Source organism: Myotis lucifugus, unplaced genomic scaffold, assembly GCF_000147115.1.
Source record: "Myotis lucifugus unplaced genomic scaffold, Myoluc2.0 scaffold_367, whole genome shotgun sequence".
Lineage (NCBI taxonomy): Eukaryota > Metazoa > Chordata > Mammalia > Chiroptera > Vespertilionidae > Myotis > Myotis lucifugus.
The window spans coordinates 365,210-374,644 of record NW_005871415.1 but is presented as its reverse complement, the minus strand read 5'-3'; the positions used below and the strand labels follow the sequence as shown (position 1 = coordinate 374,644).

The 9,435-nt window shown below is 40.9% G+C and overlaps 1 pseudogene; it reads left to right on the top strand.

Annotated features, from left to right (window-relative positions):
* Window positions 1-2,898: 2,898 nt before the first annotated feature.
* Window positions 2,899-8,600, top strand: LOC111828453 (annotated as a pseudogene).
* Window positions 8,601-9,435: the final 835 nt, after the last annotated feature.

Sequence of the window (9,435 nt, the reverse complement as noted above, 5' to 3'; positions counted from 1 at the left end):
CCTAGCCACACAGTATTGATTGTAGACCTCTTAACCAGGAGATCATGCTTCGATTCCAGGTCAAGGCCCATGCCTGGATTGCAGGCTCAATCTCCAGCATGGGGCGTGCAGGAGGCAGCTGATCCATGATGTTTGTGAGTTCTGATTGTTCCAACTTACTGCCTTGAGAGTGTTTCCAGGTCATACCACAAGGAGCAGGAACACTGGTGAGTCTGGTGGGATCCCTGATTTGATGATGACAGTCTGGTGAAACCACGGTGGCTAGCGTTGGCAGCAAGAGCACTACAGAGGAGAGAGCTGCACAGAGGACTCTAAAAATCTGGAAAGAATCTCCCTTAATTTTTCCTTGAGTTTTCAGGTGAGTACTGATCAATGAGTGCAGGTGAGGAAATTATCTGAGGTCAAAAGTATTAGAAGTAATAGAATCCAGCTCAGAGAGGGCTGGGGATAATGGCTGTTCCCACAGACAGACTGGAAAACATTATTTACAACATTAGGTAGAGTACATAGGAGGATCTTGCCTCAGTTGTTGGGAATAATTAGACCTAGGCTGAGCACTGTTCTATCTTACCTGTGTTTAAAGCAAAACCTGAAAGCATAAAATTGTTTCCAAGTAACTAGCCCAGAACAGAGATTTATAGGAAAACAAAAATAGCTAGTACCCAGAAGGGTAAAATTCTCAATGTCTGGCATCCAAAGTTTACCAAAAATGCAAATAAGTAGGAAAAGGACTCATTATGAGGAGACAACGGAAACTAGAATAGGCACATATTATAACTATTCCATATGTTTAAAAAGTTAAGTAGAACATAGAAGACAGACATCAAACTCTAGGGATGAAAACTATAATGTGTGAAATATAGAATGCCATGGGATTAATGGCAGGTTTGACATTGCAGGAGGGAGGGCTCGTCAAGGGTATCATAAGGCTTGGGGATAGTGGCACTATCTTGATTCAGATGAGTTTCTTGTGTTTGCCTTTGTCAATCCTACATTTCAAATATGTGTAGTTCATTGTATGTCATTTATATTCCATAAAGCTTTTATAAAAGTTTATATAAAAAAGTGAGATGTAACAATCTTTCATTTTATTTCTTTCAAAATGTCTTAATGTTCTCTTCCAATTAATATTCCCCAGCAATATAGAATCTACTGTAAATAGTATATCTAATTCAGTTTTGTGTGAAGTTATGTTTAAACAACATAACATAACATATACTGCATGATCTTGCTACACATACCCAACAAACTGAAAGTGTTAGGCAGCTTGTTCTCATCAGATTGGCTTTTGATATATCTATAGACTTGTGCTAAGTATTGCTTCTAAATGTTCTGCAATAGTGAACAAACAAGGTACTGTGCTGTCACTCAGTACAGCTTTTAATTAATTAGCTGAGACTTAAATTTATACACACCATATCTAAACATGCTGGAAGAAAAATATGTGAGTCGTTTTCTCTTCTGTTTTACACACAATATGCCAAATGAAAAGAGAGAAATCAAAATTTCCTAGCCTATTTCTGTTTTATTTATTAGGAATTAACAGTGGCCACAGTTGTGGCAGCAGGCACAGTCCTTGCTCAGAGTAAGCTACTCCGGCATTTTCTATTAAAAAAATTTGCCGGGATTAGCTTGTGACCTGCTGTTTACAAAAGCACTATACTATGCCATTTGATTTGTGTTTAGAGGCAACGTGAGATTTTGTTTAGTCTCATTTGAATGTCATGATGAGTCTTTCTAGATCTACATGTCAAATAGGAGTGTACTACTACTTAGCATGTAACTCATAAAGACATATGTTGTTTAATATGTGTTAGAACTTCCATTTTAATCAATATTGAATACTTATACAAATATGCCAACTGTTGTGCTAAGAACTTTTACATATGTTTTCTTATAGATTGCCATAAAGGTGAAAGAGCTTGCCCATGGTCATGGAGATTTTTAGGGAAAGAATCAAAGAATGGAACCTATGTACAGTAACATAAAGTGCCTTTGCACTGTACCATGATTCAGATCATTAGGAGTGGGATGTGCCTGGCCAGTGTGGCTCAGTTGGTTGAATGTTGTCCCTGCACCAAGAGGTTGCAGGTAAGATTCCCAGCGAGGGCACAGGCCGGCTTGTGGGCTGGATCCCCAATAGGGGTGTGCAGAAGGCAGCTGATTGATGTTTCTTGGTCATCGATGTTTCTCTCTATCCTCTCTTCCTCTTTCTGAAATCAATAAGAACATATTAAAAAAGAAGCGTGGGGTGAAATTTTTATGATTAATAGTTGCAATTTATAATAGTACTAGTATGGTTTATAAGGTTCACATTAAACTAGAAAGTATTCAACATCTATTAATTTATTTTTTAAAACATATTTTTCATTTATTTTTAGAGAGAGAGGAAGGGAGAGGGAGAGAGAGAAACATTGATCAGCTGCCTCCTACTGGGGATCGAGCCCGCAACCCAGGCATGTGCTCTGACTGGGAATCGAATTGGCAACCTCCCAGTGCATGGGACAAGGCTCAGCCAACTAAGCCACATCAGCGAAGGCTCTAGCAATTTCTTCTGAAATGAAGCTTATTTACTACCAGTGAACTGATACAATACCAATGCTTAAAACATTAATTTACTTAACAATTGGATGAATTCTCTCCATGAATACCACATTACCCTATAGGCTGAGTTTCATCAAATCAGCAACAAACATGCATTACAAATTTGAAAAGTCAAATCAGCCTAAAAGGTTTGCATTACATAAAAAAGACAACTAAATGGTGTGTGTGTGTGTGTGTGTGTGTGTGTGTGTGTGTGTGTGTGTGTGTTAAAGAATGTGTCAATAATATATAAGAGAGACAGGCCAGATGCCATACCAGATCCTATCTTGGGTTCTCGGGGTTCTCGCTTCCAAGATGACTAAGAAAAGACAGAACAACAGTTGCGCAAAAAAAAGGGGCTGTGGCCATGTACAGCCTGTTCACTACAGCAGCTGTGCCCGATGCGCACCCAAGGACAAGGCCATTAAGAAGTTGGTCATTCAAAACATAGGAGAGACTGTAGCCCTTAGAGATATTTCCCAAGTGTCTTCTATGCCTATGTGCTTCCCAAGCTGTATGTGAAACTCCACTGCTGTGTGAACTGTGCCATTCACAGCAAGGTGGTCAGGAATCGTTCTTGGGAAGCAGGAAGGACTGAACACCCTCACCCTGATTTAGACCTTCAGGGGCTGCCCCATGACCTCCACCAGAGCCCATGTCAGGAGCTAAGTCCTTAAGGACTGAGAAAAGTTCTCCAGAAAAAAAAAGAAAGAAATTGCACTTAAAAAAACAACAAATGTGTCAATAGAGCTTGAGCCAATCTGCCTGCATTGACCGTAAGGAAAGTGACTCAACTTCCTCTTGCTTCATTCCAAGGGTGTGGCATATGGCCTTGAACCGTTCCCTGTGACCCAGATTCTTTGGAAGGCTCCTTTAGAGAACACAGGTGTGTGGAACTAGTCTTCAGGGTCCTAGCAACATCTAAATCCATCTCAACTGAGAGCCCATGGGTGTGGGGTGGTTTTATTTATTTCTTCTTCTTCAAATGTCAGGATTTCTGTATAGTTTTGAACTGAGGGCCAGGTAGTCTCATTCTAAGTTTGTCTTCCTTTTCTCGGGTAAACTTTAGCTCTGCTCAAGTGGCATAAAGTGTTATTTTTTTATTACATGTTTAAAACCATTTATTAAGGCTCCAGTGCACACAAAGCTTCAAGTAGGCAGTACAGTTGGTGAGGGGAGCAGCAGGAGGAGACAAATAGCTGGAGTGTATACCTGGGTACTACCCAGGGGCACTCTGGAGTTCAGATCATTTTAGATGCATCTGATAACCTTGTACCGTGGGCCATAAAAGTTTTACCTGATTTACTGAGGTAGCTTACAAAGACAGGTCATCCTGAGGGAAAGAGGAATGAGCTGGACCAGCACAAAAACCATGGTTGGAAGGAAGGCAGGATTCTGAACATGATGGTATGGCTGTACCTCACCTTTCCATCTGAACATGATGGTATGGCTGTACCTCACCTTTGCCCTGCCTCACACCCCTGAGAGCATATCCGCTGCCACAGGACTTAAGTGAATACGTTTGGAAGCTACTTCCTAGGGCACATGAGGCTGAAACAACCCTCCTTTGAGACTCCTCAACATGTCACAAAGAAGAAAGCCATTCTTCACTATCTTTGCACCTAAGCTCATGATCTGAAAATACAGGACCCAGAGGAGGAATGGAAGAGACCCAGTGGCTCACTTGTCACCTGGAGTAGCAGCATAGTTATAATGGATTTGTAACTGAGCACGTGAGAAACACCCCTGGGGACTCCCAAGTGCTTCATAGTAATGCTTGGGAAGATGTGCTGATGCCTCAGGTTCTGCGCTTGCTGGTGGACCAATCATTAAGGTTCACACATTAATGCTATTGTGACCTCATTTGTATCTGGGGGCTGGTGGGACCTGGAGAAATATGGGTTCTATAAAGATTAACCAAGCAGTGTCCCTACTTTCCAAAAGGGTCCATGTTAGTGAGGAAAAGGACATGTTCATATCAATGAAAAGAAAATGCAACACATTCATTGTGAGCCTGAGGTACTGCGCTAGCTGCCTCATTGAATGACACATAAGACTGGGTCCTATTCTTGGGGAATCAGAGCACCATTAAATGTGTTTTTTTGTTTGTTAACCCTCATCTGAGGATATTTTTTCCCATTGATTTTTAGAGAGTGGAAGGGAGAGAAAGAGACAGAGAGAGAGAAACATCAATGTGAGAGAGACACATAAATTGGTTGCCTTCTGCACACGCCACAACCAGGGCCAGGGATTGAGCCTGCAACTGAGATACATGCCCTTGACCTGGAATCAAACCCGGGACCCTTCAGTGCACAGGCCGATGCTCTATCCACTGAGCCAAACTGACCAGGGCCCATTAAATGTTTGTAACTAAAGGAGAGTCATTTATCAGATCTATGTTTTAGGAACATGTCTGACTAGTTAGTCTGGTAGAGGATTGAAGGAGAAGTTAAAATCAGGGAGACCAAGCAGGAGTCAAGTAGGGCCTAAACTGGGTCGACAACGGCATGAGCAGCGAAGAGGGGGTGGACTAGAAATACTTAAGAAGACTGTGTATCTTATTAAATATTGAAGTGATGGAGAGCAAAAGCTTTTAAAATAACTCCAAAATCTCTAGAGGCAATATCGTGTCCACTAGAAGATACAGACTCTGGGGGTGGCCTGCCTAGATTGGAATCTTGGCTCTGTTATTCACGGGATAGCCTATCTTCTTCTCAGTTTTTTTCATCTGTAAAGTAGGGATGATGATCATATCTACACTTCATACAGTTTTTCTGTGAATAGATATAACTTAGTACCAAAAAGTGCTTAGAACAGTGTCTTGTACTCAAGTTTGTTTGCTATCATTGTTCTGTCGAGGGTAACTCGATGGACAGTGATAAAAATCAGGTGAGGATACAGCCTTGGCAAACTCAGTGGGCCGAGAAAACAGTGAATTGACTTTTAGAAACACTGAATCTGGAGTTTCTGATACACAGTAGTCACACAGAGTTTGCTAAATAATAATAGAAATGGGCAGGTTCTTTTAAAAGCACTTTGATCACCTTCCAGGCACTGTCATAAACTCCTTGCTTGTATCATCTCATTTAACCTTCATATAACACTGCCAGATAGGAAGTACTATTTCCATTTCACAGTTTCTTTAGCCGAATAGTGAACAGGTTTGTGGCCTAACAATACTGACAAAGGCTTCATTCCTACCTAGAAGGTGAACAAAGTTCTGATTTACTCAGCTGGTGGAAAGTGAGAAAGTAGGCCAGCTGGAATTTGAACTCAGATAATGAAGTGCTTTGAAACCTCTGTCCCCTAATATCTCTTAATACCATATCTGTAAGATATGGTACCCTATTTTATAGTGCTTGATATTTAATAATAACAATACTATCACTTATTGAATGGCTACTGTGTGCCAGACATTATACATATTTTATCTTCAGTCTTCACAAAAACCCATCAAGGTATCATAATCAATATTTTACAGCAGTGGAAACCAAGGCTCAGAGATGTTCAAGAACTTCCCCATAGTAGCATGATTACTAAGCAGCAGAGAGAGATTTTAGCACAGGTCTGTTTATTTCCAAAGTCTATACACTTTCTACAGTAATCTAGCTTCCGAATTTAGCTGTATTACATTTAGTGTATTGCATCATTGTGTTTTATAAATTACCATGAGTTTCATGAATCCTACAATCAACTTAACAAGTTAGTAACCAGAATAGTATTTGTCAAATATTAGTTACATATGAATCATGAGACCTTGCCCCAAGTGAAGGGTAATGACATTTCCAAGGGTGAGTCTCAGAAAGCAGCTTATCTTCAAAAGGACCTGATGTGACATTTATCGGCTTCCCTGCGGACCATTTTTGAAGAACACTGAAAGGGATGGGGCTAGTTCAGGTACCCTGGGCCTCTGCACTCTCTGGTTGAAGTCACTGCATTTCCATTGTCAGGCCATAGTTTATTGCTTCTTGATGATTATTTCTGATCTATCATTAATGTAGCTGAGAGAAGCACTTAGCTAAGAACCTTGAAGTAGTGTATCCCCTGCCTCCTGTTTGCCCGCATCCTGTTTCCCACTCTGCAGCCCTTTGCATGGATGGAGCTCCTAGCAAGGCTACCTGGTAGGACAGGTGTTTAGTGGAAAGCCAAGTGTGATAGACATACAGGAGGGCAAGAGCATTGCAGGGCAGTGAAAACAAGATATCCGACTTCAAATCCTTCTTGAGCTTCTTGGAGCTTTGGTTCATTCATCTGTGAAACCGGGTTGACAGCACCTGCTTCACAATGTTGTGAGGTAATGCATGTAGTTATTCTTCGAGCTGCAGTCATTGAAGGCTATCATCAATGCATAATCCACCCTTCCATTCAGAGGAAGATCACAGAAGTATTTTGCTGCATGTAAAAGGAGGCCTAGCATTTCTTAGAAATGCTCCGTTAGAGACTGGCAAGATTAAACATGTGTAAATATGTAATTCCCTATGAATAATAACACTTCTTTTATTTCAACCGACCCTAAACTCCAATTGGACGTTTCCATTCAGTACATATTTCACAACCATCTCATTCACTGCTCATCCTGCAGACTAGATCAACATGACTAACTTTTCCCCTCAATGGGCTAGACGGCTAACTTTTCCCTTCAATGGGCTGTACCTGAGCTAGACAGACTCAGCTAAGACACTCCAGAATTCCTGGTCCCCAGGAACTGTGAAACAGTGAACGCTTTCAGACACTATGTTTTGGGGTAATTTGTTATGCAACACTAGATACATAATGTCATGAGAAGAAGAAGGAAAAAAAAAAACCCTCTTCTTTCAGCCAGTGACATTTTGTGTTTCCTGTCACATAACAGCCAAATCTAACTCCGAGACCCTCCCTTCTCCAGTTAAGGTGTAGAATTAACCTAACACACACACACACACACACACACACACACACACACACACACACACACACAAACACACAAACAAAACAACCAACAAACCAGTTTTTAAGGAGCTGTGTGTAGGTTCCAGAAACTGAGAACCAGAGGAGACCAGAGAGAGAATCTTGCCCAATCTCCTCATTTCCCGGTGAAAAATGTGAAAGCTAATACTTAAGAGCTTCCTATACCAGGCTCTACTACGTTCCACAAAACATGTAATTCTCAGGACATCCTGTGAGGTAGACACTCACTGACTCATTTTATAGGTGAGTAAGCCAGGTCAACACACCAACCACTTTCCTTTACTGTCTCTCTACTGTTACAGAATACTTTTCAAGCAGTTCCATTAGAAGCATATGTCAATGTTTTAATACAATCTTGCACATGAGGGAAACGACCTGTAGTATCCAAATAATCACCATGGTAGAGACATTTGAGGAAGAGTGAGTGGATCAAATCACAGTTAAATAGTTACACAAAGAAAATAATGGTTGGTTGAAGGGCAAGTAGCCCTTGATGGCCTTATCTAGATGGTTGGTGACTGATTTCCCATAATAGGTAAGCTCTTGCCTGGGACCGTCCTGTTTACATGTGTTGTAGGTTAATTAACATGTATTAATTATCACTCTGAAAGCCCCCCTGACCTCACCTAGTGCACAAGTGAGGAAACAAACTCCAGAATGTGCAAGAGATTTGCCCATGGCCCCTTGGGTAGGTGGTAGTGGCGGAGGTAGAATTAGAACTCAGGTCAATGTTTTCGGTAACCAGGCTGTTCCCCGATCCTGTTCCCTCCCAAAAATTCTATTGGTCAATTAATGGGAATCAAAGGTGTGCAAGACACTCCTATTTCTTTCTGCCTACAAAGCTCTCAGCATTTTAAAATTTTTCTGGGAGTAACCTTATGGAACCAGGGATGTGTTTTGTACTGTGTTTTGAGTTTCTGAGGGTGCTTTTTTGTTTTGTTTGTTTAATGTCAGGGGTTGGGAGGAAGGAAACAGAGCTGATACTTCCCTGAACACTGCTTTTCCCTTTCTGTAGGCAGGAATTAAGCAACTACCTGCCAGATTTCATCACTGCAGTGAATGCAAACTGACACTTTACAGGAAGCTTATCGCTCATTTCTGTTCCAACTTTTGATAGTTTTCCTTGATACATGGTGTGAACAGCTCAGGCAAGTTGCCTTGGGAATAGCCACCTTCCCCTCAGGCCACATACACTGACACTGTACCATCTCGTCCCATGTAAGTCAGCCCATAATAGAGCCTTTGATGGGAAGTCAGAAGTTGGTACGGACTTGGCAATATTTATTAAAAACAAGATAAGCGACACAGTGGCATGTTTAGGAAGTAAAAGGCTCTCTTCTGTTTGGAATTTTTGCACAGAAACATTATGAAGCACTTGGCACATTATAACTCTATATTTGTATTGAAGTAAACTATGGTCTTAGCATTATCTAAACTACTTCTCTTCAAAAGGTAATCTAAGGAATGGGACTATGTATTTGGACACAAATGTAGCTTGTGGTGTGACCTATATTCTTCCCATTCACCTTTGACTGCAGCTCAACGGTTAGTAGCACATATTAGGTATATAGTTTGTTGATAAAAATTAATGACATAGAATTGTTTTTCAGTGTAGGGTTAAGTACCTGTTCTAGGCTGAGAAAGACAGATTTTATCTCCCTGATTTTCCATTAACTAGCTCTAGACCTTGGACAAATCAATAACTCTGTCCAAACATCATTTCACTTTTTGCCAAGTGAGAAAAGTAGAACCTTCCACATACAGTAATTGTGAGGCTTACACACGATACTCCACATAAAGCATTTATAGTGCCTGGTGCATGGCAAGGCCTTTAATACATTATAATTATTATGTTCTTCTCTCTACTTCCACCCGTATCCTTTTTCTTTCCTTTTTTCCTCTCCC